General features: G+C 46.2%; 1 protein-coding gene across 1 annotated transcript in view; it reads left to right on the top strand.

The window, feature by feature from the left end:
• The first annotated feature begins 11,347 nt into the window (after positions 1 to 11,347).
• DIRAS2 (DIRAS family GTPase 2) overlaps positions 11,348 to 12,984 on the top strand; it is a 34,570-nt gene continuing 32,933 nt past the window's right edge. Inside the window, exon 1 of the mRNA XM_021694359.2 lies at positions 11,348 to 11,383. The gene's annotated coding sequence lies outside the window, so the exon portion shown is untranslated. The remainder of the gene's footprint in view (positions 11,384 to 12,984) is intronic.

Below are 12,984 nucleotides of genomic sequence, written 5' to 3'. Positions count from 1 at the left end.
CTGTGCATATGCATCATCATGCACGTGTATCTGTGCATATGCATCATCATGCAGGTGTATCTGTGCATGTGCATCACTATGCATGTGCATCACTATGCATGTGTATCTGTGCATATACATCATGTATGCGTATCTGTGCATGTGCATCATGTATGTGTATCTGTGCATGTGCATCATGTATGTGTATCTGTGCACCATGTACGTGTATCTGTGCATGTGCATCATGCATGTCTATCTGTGCATGTGCATCATGTATGCGTATCTGTGCATGTGCATCATGTATGTGTATCTGTGCATGCGCATCATCATGCATGTGTATCTGTGCATATACATCATCATGCATGTGCATCATGCATGTGTATCTGTGCATGCGCATCATGTATGTGTATCTTTGCATGTGCATCATGCATGTGTATCTGTGCATCATGCAGGTGTATCTGTGTATATGCATCATTATGCATGTGTATCTGTGCATATGCATCATGTATGCGTATCTGTGCACGTGCATCATGTATGTGTATCTGTGCATGTGCATCATCATGCACGTGTATCTGTGCATGTGCATCATCATGCACGTGTATCTGTGCATATGCATCATCATGCACGTGTATCTGTGCATATACATCATCATGCATGTGTATCTGTGCATGTGCATCATCACGCGTGTATCTGTGCATGTGCATCATGCATGTGTATCTGTGCATTTGCATCATGTATGTGTATCTGTGCATGTGCATCATTATGCACGTGTATCTGTGGGGGGGGTAGTGTGTACATATGGAATGATTTCAGGAATTGCCTTTCTGATACAGATGCACTGAGAGCTTTACACAAAGCAAAGTAATTGGAAACTGAGCAAGGTTCTTTGTCTGACTACCAATATAGGAAACTACTATTGCTTATTCCTGTTTCATGAGGTTCCTGTTTATGGGATAAAATTCACTTTGAAAATATGACCAATGACCATAAAAGCATTCGGGTGGAGGGTTGTTCTCAGTCTGCACACGGCATGCATAGTGCTTATGCACTCCGTTTTTGGGGTCAGAAGGAAGTAAGATAACTTTATAGTTAAAGTTATCTTTAAAGTATAACTTTAAATACTTTAAATAACTTTAATAGTGACCATTGATCATTAATCAGGAGAAGCCTCCCCAAAGCCTCTATTTTTAGAAGGCTTCCCCAAATTAGACAGCAGTCTTCTTTGGTAGATTCGAAGAGCCCGGGATTGATTGCTGCACTCAATGAAGTGGGGAATGGCTGGCAAGATCTCAGGTATATTAAAATGGGGCAGGTGCCCGGTGCCACGCGCTGTTCAGAGTCATGTGGACTCTGCACAGAGGCCCCTGACCTGAGTCAGATACAAGTTTTCCAGTTCACTGGCTGCACCTTCCAAACTAGAAAGGCTTGGCTTGGAAAGCGTCCCGACAGAGGTCCTCATTCACATGTGCTCTACTTGGATGCTGCCAGTGGGGAGTGGGGACAGCTGTAGGCATTTGGGGTGAGAACGAGCACACACGGCTGCTGAGTGTCTAAGTAAGCCGCCCCAGGCTGAGCCGCCCTTCGCAGCTTTCTGGCTCCGGGGGAGCTGTACCCCAGGAGCCCCATGCACGTCACCAGCTCATGGGCTTCACCGCAGGTGCTGGAACAAGGTGAGACTTTGGGGGTCTCAGTGGGCTGTGAATCACTGGGGCCAGAGGGGAACCGCAGCGGATCACTGCCTTGATGGCCGCAGGGGGGGATCCTGCCTCCCTATGTCCACCTCCCTTTGTTAGGTGACTTTGGGGCCGCTCCTTCTGAGAGCTGGGGACTGTTTCCCATTCCTGAATCAGAGCCTTGCTTTAACCAGCAGGGCCTGGTGGGAGTGACCACATGTGGTCCCAAAGTAGGCTCTAAGTGGCCTCGACCTGCCCAGGTGGGCATCAGAGAGTGCTTTCAGCAGCATGCGAGAAAGCCAAGGGTGAAGGGCTGGGGGAGAGTGGCCCAGCCGGCCCGCCCCTCCCCTGCTGGCTTGTTGGAGCCCCTGTAGCCCCCGCCATGCCTCTAGCCGCCGGTAGCCGGTGAGGGAGCAGGCAGGACCACCAGAAGAAAGGCCAGCAAACCACGGACTCATAAACAGTCACGTGCCATTTTCTTAGGCCAGGAAGCTTTAGGTGTTTTTGATAGCAATTGATAGCAGGTACAGAAACTGGCCATTTGAACCATAGAGACAGCTTTGAAGGAAGGTCATAGCTTTCTGCAAGTGAGCAAATTGTGACTTTTCTGGGGCCAAAGAGGTAGTTAGTAAGAACAGCCAGGCTGAAGACCTGCTTCTTCCACTGCAAGTTTGGGGACCATATGAAAATCACCCCATTTCTCTGAACTTTTCCTCTCTTTATTAAATAGCCATGACAATAATACTATCATATCGAACACAATGAACAAATTAAATTTGTAATGCCCTATTGCTGGGTAAGACTTCATATAACTCCTCACAGGCCTTGTTTTTCCTTCTGTTTCCTTCTTACTAGAATCAGAGGAACACTTCTGACAGTAAATCAATGTTAATTTGAGAAAAGCGAGGGAAGATGTTCTAAATTAGGAGAAATTTGAATTATTGAAGAATTTTAATAGAAATAGTGTGAGGATACAGAGAGTAGATGTTAAGAAAGATATGTTTTGGCCTTAGTTAAAAAAAAATCCTTTTAACGTTTAGCTGTGTCCAAAAATGGAATGAACTGCCCCGTGTAAGGTCGAAGGCTCCTCAACTCAAGGCAGACTGTCCTAACATTTGCACGCAGTGGGCCAGAGCACAAACGGCGGCCCACAAGGTGTATTTTTGTACTTAAATATTTAAAAGAAATACATCAAGTTGACAAACTATTAAATAAAACATGTTCTGTCCTCCTACCTTGAAAAATAAACCCCTGTATGCTTCTAGATTTGCATTTAGAATGTGAAATTCTTTTGGGTTCCACTCGGTGGTTTTTGGCTCAGAGAGTGTCACGGGCCCCCCCTCCTACCCGTGTCCCTAGTAGAAAACTAATCTCTCTGGATCCGTGTTTTCTCTCTCTCCCAGATACGGAAGGATCTTTCATTCACTATTCCTAATCTTGCACACAAACGAAACATTTCAATACCGAGAGCCCAGATTCATGCAGATTCTTGGCTGGGCTCTGTGGTTAGTAGTACCGTAGGCTGGGATCGGAGGCTGCTCATGGTCACTCTCTTCAGGCTCCCTGGTGATGTGGGGCCAGAGTATACGCTTCAAAGCTGGGCCGTTCCCCACTAGGTGGGCCATAGGATGGACTCCGTGGCCTTTGGACATCTCTGACTCCTCTTCCTGGAGGGGCAGACTTGGAGGCTCTGCTGGGCGGTTGGTAGGGCTGTGTTTGTGGCCCAGGTGGGCTGTAGGGTGTGCCGTGTAGCTGCTGGGGTTCCGTGGCCACGTTTCCCAGAGGGGCGGGACAGAAAGCTATACTCTGAGGTTGAGTGGGAGTGCAAATATGCCCCCGGCTTGGGCTGGGCTGGAAGATGGGCTCCATACCAGTACGGGCCATTGGCTGAGGATTCAAATCAGGCAGAACTACCAACCAAGCTCTCTGGCCAGTCGGGGCCACCAGCCCAGCTGTGCAGATGGGCTGACCTGCTGGCTGGGATCCCTGCTCAGTCACTGCTGGAAGTCGGAACGTGTGGTCCCCCATGACCTGAGCCCAGGTTTCTTTAATTCGCACTCCCCTCTGTCTCTGTCTGATCCTAGTGCTTGAGCTTGGTGCATCCCCCCAGTGATCCTGGTGAGGTGAGACCCCAGGGAGTCTCCCAGGAAAAATCCCATAATTCTGGGGAAGCCGAATGGACACTGGGTTCTCTTTTTCCCACTGGATAAACCGGAGAACAGGGGGGCCTCTCAGTCTGTCACTGGGCCAACCCCGGGGAGGAGCGATGAAGAGTGTGGCCACTCCTCCACCTTCTATGTGGTTTGTCTTCGTCTCTGTTTTCCAGAGGGGTGCTTCAGCCTCGGCCACAGCTTCTGAGACTATCACAGTCTTGCCTACTTGCTAGCTGGTCTTCTCTGGAGAGGCACTGTGATTGGGAATGTCCTATGTCACCATGTTGGTGATAGTAGTCCCCCATCTCTATGATTTTTACTTGCTTCAAGTACCTCATATGATTGGGATCGTACAAATCATGCTATTGTTTGACTTATTTCATGTAGGATAATGTCCTCAAGGTTCATCATGCTGTAGCACGTGTCGGAACCCCCTTCCTTTTCAAGGACAAATAATATTCCATCACATGTATGTACCACATTTTGTTTATCCATTTATTTGTCACGGGCATTTGGATTCTTCCACTTTTGGCTATTGTGAATAACGCCGGTGTGAATGCTGGTGCCCAAAAATCTGTTTGAGTCCCTGCCTTGAAATATTTTGGATGTATATCCGGAGTTGGAATTGAGAGATCATGCAATAATTGTGTTTTTAATTTTTTGAGGATCTGCAATACTGTTTTCTCTGGCAGCTGCTATGGGTTTTATGTTCCCACAAACACTTGCCCACATTTTCACTACCACTTATTATTTCTGTTACCAGCCTCCTTAACAGGTGTGAGGTCATATCTCACTGTGGTTTGACCTGCAATTCCCTAATGACTAGGGATGCTGAACATCTTTTCAGTGTATACTGGCCCTTTGTATATCTTCTTTGGTGAAATGGTTGTTCAAATTCCTTGCCCATTTCTGAATTGGGTTGTTTTTGTTGTTGTTGTTGTTGTTGATTTGTAGGAGTTCCTTATATTTTGGATAGTAACCCCTTATCAGATATATTGTTTACAAATATTTTCTCCCATTCTGTAGGTTGCCTTTTTACTCTGTTGATTGTGTCCTTTGATGCACAGAAATTTTGAATTCTGATGTAATCAGTTTTCCTGTGCTTTTGATGTCATATCTATTGGTGTCATTGGCAAACCCAATATCATGACAGTTTTCCCTATATTTTCTTCTAAGAATTTTATATTTTTAGCTTTTCTGTTTAGATTTTTGGGCTATTTGGAGTTAATTCTTACATATAGTGTAAGTTAAGGTTCAAACTTGGTACTTTCTGCATGTGGATGTCTAGTTATCCAACATAATTTATGACAAAGACTGTCATTTCCCCATTGCATGATCTTGACACTTTTGTTTAAAATCATTTAACCACATATGTGAGGGTTTATTTTGGGCTCTGTATTCTACTTTTTAGCCCATGTGTCTGTCTTTATGCCAGTACCACAGTTTTGATTACAGTAGATTTGTAGTAAGTTTTGCAGTCAAGAAATGTGAGACCTCCAACTTTGTTCTTTTATTTTCCAGATTGTTCTGGTTATTCAGGGTACTTTGGGATGTATACAAATTTTAGGATTGATTTTTGTTTCTGGATCTTGAAAAGAACTGCTTAGAAACAGTGGCTTCCTTTGGTTTAGTATCAACATCCTATAATATTCAGTCTTCCAACCATGACAATTTCATTCATTTTTGTCTTTTAAAATTTCCGTCAGCAATGTTTCATAGTTTTCAGTGTATAAGTCTTGCCTCCTTGGTTAAGTTTATGCATAAATATTTTGTTCTTTCATATGCTACTGTAAATGGAATTGTTTTCCTTAATTTTCCTTTGTAGACTTTTCATTAGTGTATAAAAATGCACTAACTAAAGTATAGAAAATGCAACTTTGCATATTGATTTTGTACCCTGAATTTTGCTGAATTTTATTTATTTATTTATTTATTTATTTATTTATTTATTTATTTATATTCTTTTTAAGTAGGCTCCATTCCCAATGTGGGACTTGAACTCATGACCCTGAGCCCAAGGGTAGATGCTCTACCGACTGAGCCATCCAGGCCCCCCCCGCTGAATTCACTTATTAATCCTAACAGCTTTTGTGTGTGTGTGTGTATGTGTGTGTAACCTATAGTTTTGTTTTGTTTTTTACATATAAGATCATGTTTTCTGTAAAAAGAAATAATTTCACTTCTCCCTTTCAAATTTGTATTCGATTCCTTTTCTTGCCTAATTGCTCTGGGTAGGATTTCCAGTACTATATTGAATAGAAGTCACAAACTCTGATATCCTTTTCCTGATCTTAGAGGAAAACCTTCTAGTCTTTCCCCGTTGAAGATGATGTTAGTTGTAGGGCTTTCCGTATATCACCTTTGTTATGTTGAGGTATCAGGGTAGTGTGGGCCTTATAGAATTATAATTTGTCTCAGTGTGTGTCTCTTTGGGTTTATTTTACTTAGAGTTTCTTTTGCTTCTTGTATTTATATATTCGTGTACTTCCTCAAATTTGGGAAATCTTTGTCATTATTTCTTCAAATAATCTCTCTGTCCCTTTCTCTCCTTGCTCCATCTGGGACTTCTCTCATGCATATATTAATCTGCTTAATGGTGCTTTATAACTCCCATAGGCTCTGTTCACTTTTCACTTTTTTTCTTTTTACTCCTCAGTCTTGTTAACTTACAATGACATCTCTTCAAGTTTGCTAAATCTTTCTCTTGTCATTTGAGTCTGTTGTTGAAGCTCTGTCATGAGATTTCAATTCTGTAATTGTATTTTTCAGGTCCAGAATTTGTTTGGTTCTTTTTATAATTTGATCTCTTTGCTGATATTCTTATTTTGTTCATATGTTGCTTTTATGATTTCCTTTAGTTCTTTGTCCATGTTCTGTTTTAGTTCTGTGAGTATGACAAGGCAGGAGTTTAAAAGTCTTTGTCTAGTAAATCCAAAGCCTTATTTCTTTAGAGTCTATGTTTGGACATTTATTTTATTTCTCTGAATGGGCCATGTTTTCCTATTTCTTTCATGCTTTGTGAACTTTTGTTGAAAATGAGCATTTGAAAAAAAACAGCTATCGTTCCCACTCTTTGCAGATTGGCTATAGTAAAAGGTAAGACCTTTACTATTAGCCTGGTGTGGGCTTAACACCTCCTTGGGCCTTTTCTGGGCATGTGTCTTTCCTGGGACCATGCATGTGCTTTTTCCTGAGTCCCCCATATACCTGACTGCTTTTAAGTGCCTCAATTTCCCTGAGAGTTTTACCCCTGCTTTTTCCCAAGGCCGTAGATGTTCTGCCATGTCCCTCTGCCTCTGATCTCAGCTCCCAGGCACTCACGCATTTGAAGTCTCCCTGCAGTTTCCAGGCGCTGCAACACATGACATGGATTTCAGCATCCTCAGACCTGATGTATGAACTCTTTTCTGTAGGGGATGAAACTTTCCTTTTACCTTTCTATGTTCTGTGGCTGGTCTGAGTATTAAATGGAAAGAAGGCAGATTAGTGGAGATTAAAAAAAAAAACAATTTTAAGTATGCACGTGTGCACAGGAGTTTCACAAAATATGAAACTTGATGTGGAAACCAGATGATTGAGACTTCTATATCCGAGATTAGGGAAGGCAGGGATTTGGAGCTTCTGGGTCAGGGTGAGGAGATGGAAGTTATGGGAATGTGAAGGAAGAAAATGTATGGTAAATAAATGTTGCCTTTTTATGCAAATAAGCTTCTCTCAGGCAAAAGAATGATCTCTAGAATAGCTCTTTTCCTGGTATAGGCTCCTTCTCTAATGGGAATTTCCTTTATAGATTTCCTTTGCAAAAAGGGGAAATGCAGACTTTATTTTAGGCAGGTAAGGGGCAGGTAAAGATGTTTTCATGAGTTTTCTAGTTCTTGATTGCTTTCAGTTCAAAATAATCCCTATGCCAAAGCAGCATGTTTTGGGGTGTTCTGAACCCCTTCACCGTAATTCCTGTGTGAGTCAGGCAAGACAGAAGCCTTGTCCCCAGGCAGCCTGCCAACAGTCAAGAACACGGCAAGCAGGGTAACACTCATCCTTTTGTCCCAAGGGAGGTACTAGGAATTGGGTGGCCTCCTTTGGACTAGACTGCTCAGAGGAGCTGGGGTCAGGGTGAGCAAAACATAATATTTCCTGCTGTTTCAAGTGTGGCTTTCTCTTGATTTGGCATTCACTTGGTTGCTATGGATCTTTGACTGGTTTTTAGAGTTCTCTTGGAGATATTTCACTCAGTCTGTTGTCATTTACTTGGTGTTTCCACAGGGGAAGGAGGGTCTCCCCCTCACCCCCAGTGTGTCATCTTGCTTGAGTCTTCAGACTCACGAATACTCTTCATTGGTTTAGAGCATGGATGGGGAGGAGGTGACATTTCTGCACTTCCCCGCTCAAGTTTGTTTCCACCTAACATACTGGGACAGTGATGAATGAGGCATTCATGGTGCTTACCTTCATTTAGCTTACAGGCTAAAGGGGAAGATGAAATAAATAAGGATATAGACAACTAATAAACACACGCAAAATGGAGACTCATTCTGCTCTAGGCTACGGAGGAAGCAGGATCTGGGGGCCAGGTGACGGGAGGTGTGGTAGTTTACGGGGACTGCCATAACCAAGTACTCCAGACTGGGGGACCAAGAAACAGAAATTTGTTGTCTCACAGCTCCAGAGGCTAGAATTCTGGAAACTGGAATTCAAAGGTCTGAAGGCTTCATGCTGTTGTCAGGGCCGGGCTCCCTTTGAAATCTTGAGGAGAGCCCTTCCATGCCTTGTCTAGTTTCTGGCATTTGCTGGCAATCCTTGGCACTCCTTGACTTGTAGCTGTGTCACTCCTGTCTCTGGCTCCGTTGTCACACATCTATCTTCTCCCTGTGTATCCTCCTCTCCTTAGAACAACACGAGTCAAATGGAAATAAAGGTCCACCCTAGTCCAGTATGACCTCATCTTAACCTAATTATCTTTGCAATAAACCCATTTCCAAGTAAGGTCACATTTTGAGTTACTAGTGGCTAGTATTTCACATGTATTTTTTTTTTGGCGGGGGGAGACACAATTCAGTGCTTAGCAGGTGCTGCAAGTTTAAACAGGGTGGCCACTCTCTCTGTGGAGAATGCATTTAGCAGTAGATTTGAGTGGAATGGCCTTGGCCAGATGAGCTCACAGAGCTGCTTGTGCAGCAGCCTTGATGGGAGGAAGGTCTTGCTGCATTTGGGGAATTGAAAGGAGGCCAATTGAGTTGGCCCCTGAGAGCAGAGGAAGACGGGCATGAGAGGAAGCTGGAGGCATAAAAAGCCGCTGGCTCATGAGCTCCTTGTGAGCCAACATAAAGGCTGGGCTTGAGTCTAGAAGCGCTGGGATGCCAATCCGGAGTCTTTCTGCTCCGCTCCTCCTGGCTGCTGGGAAAACAGACTGGAAATCATGAGCAGCCATGAGGGGAGTGGCTCAGACTCATCAGGGCTACCTTCAAACTTTCGGTTCTTTAGAGAGGACAAGAGCGAAGGGGAGAGTAAACCAGTTTCTCTACATGTTCTGTGGGTAGAAAAGGGAGCAGTGATCATGTGGGAAAGACGGGTACTTAGAAGGAAGGTGATCCTGAGTTCAGGGCAGGAAGTGGCATCCCAAGGAGGAGGTATGGCTGTGAGTGGTGGAAGGGGGCATGCTGGAAACCAATTTCCTGTTGTCCTGCAATTCACCATGATGCCCGGGAGCAGGATGTAGGAGAGAAGAAAGTCACTGGGGACAAGGAGACCATGGACATGAGAGAGCAGAGTGGGGGGTAACCAGGCAGCACTGGAGCCACATGAAGAGGAAGCCCTCTAGACCCAAAGGAGGGCAGATGACCCGAAGGCCAGCAAGACAAAGGAAAGAGGCTGGTACAGTCCAAAAGGAGGCAGGATCCTGCAGCTCAGAAGCTATGGCTGGGGAGAGACTGCTTGGAGATTAAGGAGATAATGGAGCATGGGAGGAGAGACAGTCTCTGGTTGAGATGCTACTGAAGTGGGGACGGGTCAACAGTCAGCCTTTAATGAGGCCAAAAGGGTGGCCAACTTCTACAAAGCAGTTTAGAATTCAGAGAAGCTTGACGGATAAGGGCAGGTGTCCCAAAGGACACAGTGGAAGGTTTAGGGAGGAGGGAAAGCACCGGTTTTGATGGGCTGGATCCAGGGACAGGCAGAGCAGGATGAGTGCACCGACCTGCATTTCATGGATATCATCATCTGTGTGTGTTCACTAATATTTCAGGAGACCAGGAGAACTAGGTCAACGTTAGATAAAGGCAGGGATGAGAAACTCTCGAGATTACAGAGAACAGACGTCAGCTTTGGCATCTGTGTAGCCCTGGTAAGCTGAAAAGAAAAGATTAAGCAAGCATGATGCCTGGGTCTTGTCGTAGCAGTGCTGAGGGAGGGGAGGAAGAACAGAGGCAAAGCTTCCTTAGACCTAAAAGCACCCAGTACAGCTGGGTAGAGCCTGAAGGGATGACTAAAAATAGAGAACCAAGATGAAAACCAATGGAGTAACAAAGGACCCTCCCCCTCTGTAAAAAGACCTGCCTTTGAGATCTTCACTCAGGGCGAGTGGACGCCCATCTCTGGAAATCATCCCTGGCTGCTGAGATGCTGTTGCAGTGCACAACCACAACCACCACCCAGGACTGAAGCCCCCGTGACTGGCGTCTTGCAGCCGAAGGCTCTCAGCTGACTCCCTTTGTGGGAATCGCTCAGAAAGGGCCTGGGGAGAGGACAGCCTGTGATGACTAATCCCCCGGTAGCTTTGGATGTGGGACATCTCTGAAGGGCCAACCCAATTTCAGAGCTCTTATTTCAGGGCCAGTGAACTCACGGACAAAAATCAAAAGAAAACTTCGATCTCTTTTTGCCTTTTGTGGGAAGACTTTATTTTCTCGGGCCTGGGCTTCCCTTTCTCCGAGTTGATGTGCAAGGCTTTTTACATTGCAGGGCTGAGGACTTAGTTTGGAGGGTCTGGACTGTCCGGGGATTAGGCTCCATGGGGAGAAGATGGAGGCGAGAGTTTGGTTCAAAGAGGGCCAGCTCTGCAGGTGCGCATCCTGACCACTGGCGCGACCGCTGGGAGACAGGGTGTCCTCCGGGCAGTGGTGTCCTGCACCACATCCTTACATGGTAAGCCCTTAGAAGGGACAGCTGCATGGACAAGGCGTAAGGGCTGCGATCCTGGGAGACCCTCTGCAGGACCAAAAACATCTCAGGGTGGAGTGTGCTGTCCCTCGAGCACATTCCATCAAGGTGGTGCCCTTTCTACAATTTTTAAGGAGATAGGTTGATATGGCATTTGTTAAAAATATGATTGCAAAGCATACATTAGTGCAGTGGGTTTCAAACTCTACCACGTGGCATCAGGATCCCCTGGATTGTTTGCTAAACACATGTTGCCGCGCCCCCACCATCAGAGTTTCTGAGTCAGGAAGTCTGGGTGGGGCTGGAATGTGCATGCCTATTAACTTCCCAGCTGCGGCTGGTACAGCTGTTGCCCGAACCAGTGTCTCAGAGAAAACAGGAGGAAAGTGAGACAATGAGACACAGAAGGAACACAGTCCAAAGGTGTGTCTTTTTATTATATATGTGCTTGCCCAGCAGCCAACTAGAGTGTCTGCCGCCTTATCCCCCTGGCTCGTGCCCCGATGTTAGACTTTGGCTCTGCTTCTCCCTGGATGGCGTCTGGCACTCTGTGGACCTGTGACATCAGGTCCTAAAAGGAGCTGCCAGCGCTCTGGGGAGCCATGCTGGCCTGGGGAGGAGCGGGCTGGGTGTGCTTGCTTGGGCAGTTTGTGTAACTGCGGGGCGCAGGTGCGGGGGGCACGGGGCGCAGGGGCGTGGTACAAAGGTGACCAGCAGAGGGTGAGAGTGAGGTTGGGGTTCAGCAGGTGCCCTGCACTCACCCCGCTGGAAACATGGCGTGGCTAGCACCTGCTGCAGGAAGGTTCTTTGCACAAAGGGTCCTCTGCCCCTCAAGTCCTGCCTTGTCTTGAGGGCAAGGGGAGAGTGTGTCCACCCAGAGAGGGGTCCTTTTTCCTAATTTGCACAGAGGCTAAGTTTGCCAAATCCTAGGTGGAGAGTGCAAAGTGGGAACATAGCTGAAGAAGCTCTTTTTACAGCCCGCCCAAAAGGCCCTGGGGCTCATGTGTGATCCTGGGAGGACAAGGCTTCCTCTAACTGAGGGATACTGGACTGGCTAACCTGGTTTCAATTTGCTTTAGAAAATAGAAGTATGCATGTTTCTCTTACCTGAATGCATCACCATCTGTTAACAGTCTCTGCATTACCTGGGTGGGTGAGCTCTGTGGGTCCCTTCTCCAAGCAGCTTGAGCATGACCAGGGAACCTGTTAGAACTGCACGCTTTGGAACCCCACCCCAGCTGAGTCAGGAAATCTGGGATGTGGCTCAGCTGGCCGTGTTGAACGTGCAAAGAGTTTGAGAGACATGGGGCTGGAGCTTCTCACGTACAACAGGCTTAGAAATCTCATGGGGGGTCTTATTAAAGTCAGATTTTAGAAGCAATCTGCTCCTTCTTGCCAGTGAAAAGTCAGGGTTTGCGGAATGACAGGGAGGCCAAGGACATCATTTTAGGCATGCTGCTCCTGTTTGAACGGGGCCTCTGGGGCCCCTGCGGCACATTCGCGGAACAAATAATGATTGTAGGTGACCAAACGCAGATTCTTCTGCAGTGTGCAATTTGCAGAATCAACTGGCTCCGTTCACCAGCTCCAGATTCTCATTCCTTCCAGCCCTGGGCTAGGACGGGCTTTCTGCCGTCAGTACTCCCACACTGTTAAATCTCTTCACCATTCCCTACTTAGTCCTCAACTTCCATTTTTACCATTTACCTGGTAACCTACGTTTCAGGTTGTCATGGAAAACAACATCTCAATTTGTTAGCCTGCGCTAACTTTCGGATTCCAGAAATGGAGGTGGGGAATGCCCAGAACCCACCGTCAGTGTCCGTGCACCCTCCCCTGGAATGACTTTGTCCTGAAGGGGAGATCCAGATCGAGCAGCCACCCCGATTTCCTGCATCATTAACACAGGGGTAGATTTGCCTACAGTAGCCTTCAATGACTTTCCCCCCATATTCCAATGGCCTTAGCTCTAGGTCAGGAGCCTTCAGTGACTTTCCCCCCATATTCCGATGGCCTTAGCTTCT

The sequence above is a fragment of the Neomonachus schauinslandi genome, chromosome 13, assembly GCF_002201575.2.
Source record: "Neomonachus schauinslandi chromosome 13, ASM220157v2, whole genome shotgun sequence".
Classification (NCBI taxonomy): domain Eukaryota; kingdom Metazoa; phylum Chordata; class Mammalia; order Carnivora; family Phocidae; genus Neomonachus; species Neomonachus schauinslandi.
Note: the sequence above shows the minus strand (reverse complement) of the source record. Positions and strands in the feature narration are given on the sequence as shown.